Below are 1,506 nucleotides of genomic sequence, written 5' to 3'. Positions count from 1 at the left end.
CCCTGCTCCTCTGCAGTCACCTGGCCTGCAATCCAGCTGCAATTCAGAGTTATTAGGGTGAAATTGTCTATTAATCAGCAGTATAGACAAGATAGATGCCTTTGGTTTAGCTCTGCTATCTCATTCTCCACTCTCATTATCTTGCATGTTTGGGCTTCCAAACCACCTTTCAAAATATTTTTCTGAGGCGCTTTTGACTCACTTGTCCAAGAGCCAGGAGCATTCCAGCTCACCTCAGGGAATGAGCACCCTGTTACTCCCTCCCAGAAACTACCCAAGGAACACTCTTGCTGGTACTTGTTAAAAGCAGTTTCTCTGAAAAATAGAGCAAGCCAGGGCCAGAACTGTAAACTTGGAGCCATCACATGTTGGGGAAACACAGACCTGAGGAAAAGAGAGGCTTTGTCCCTCTCCCTGCAGCCCTGGGAATGGAGTAAGGAAACTTCTTCCCTTCATCTCGTTGGGTGAAGTGTGTAATCTGTTTGCCCAGGGACAAGTGATTACTTCCCAGGTGCTGAATAATGGCACAAGGAAGCAGCTTTTCCCTTTGCCATCCTCTTCCCTGGGCCCATGGGAGCACAGGCACGGGGTGGCAGTTCTTTCATGTGGATGTTTCAGTATTATTGCAAACAGAGCAAACTGTGCAGAGGTTTAAAAAAAAAAAACAAAACCAAAGAGGCTCCACAGAATGATGAAGGAAATAACGGTGACAAAGCTTTGTGAATCAGACTGCATTATAAATTAGAGCATGACACATCCTTCAAGTGTAGAAACACTGCAAGGCCCCTAAAAACTTGGGTGTTTCAAGCAGTTGTGTCGCTTCAAGCGTTTTTCTGGCGTGTTCATGGCCTGAGGGGTGTTACAGCACAAAACTCTCTCTGTGTGGCGTTACCAAAGACGGAGACAGACGAGTTCCAAGGGTGTGCTCGCAGCACTTCAAAGTTGAGGCGTGTTACGGTGGCAGCAGCTGAAGATCAAACGGGGACTTGTTTTTTTCACCCCCCTCTCCTGTAAGGTCTTAACCGAGCAGTGGAGACAGGAGAGCGATCTCTGCCCCTTTTCCCACTGCACCCCGGGCCCTGGGATGGTGGCACCCCTGGGCCCTGCAGGGTCAGAGCCACGAACCTCCAGTGAAGTGGCTCCATCTCCCAGACACAGGGGCCAGGTCTGAGCGGGGAGCAGCCCCTCTCCTGCCCGCTTTGGGATGTGCAGGAAGAGGCACGGGGGCTGTTGAGCTGGATGTCAGCGGCTTCCACTGCACGAGAACCTTCCGGGGGCCGTTACCTCTGCCCTCGGTCAGGGGTTCAGCGACGGATGGTATTATTTTAGTATTTAACTAATTCCGTCCTTGAGCCAGTGCCCTGACTGCTTTCGCTGGGGCTCCAACACCACTCACACCCAACCCCGCGCCTCAGTTTCCCCCCGCCGCTTCTCCGGGCCGTCCTGGCCCTTTAAAGCTCCTCCCGCGGGAGGTGGCGAGCGCCCACTTCCGGCCGCGTCCGGAAG

This window comes from Aphelocoma coerulescens, chromosome 17 (genome assembly GCF_041296385.1).
Source record: "Aphelocoma coerulescens isolate FSJ_1873_10779 chromosome 17, UR_Acoe_1.0, whole genome shotgun sequence".
Taxonomy (NCBI): Eukaryota; Metazoa; Chordata; class Aves; order Passeriformes; family Corvidae; genus Aphelocoma; species Aphelocoma coerulescens.
Note: the sequence above shows the minus strand (reverse complement) of the source record.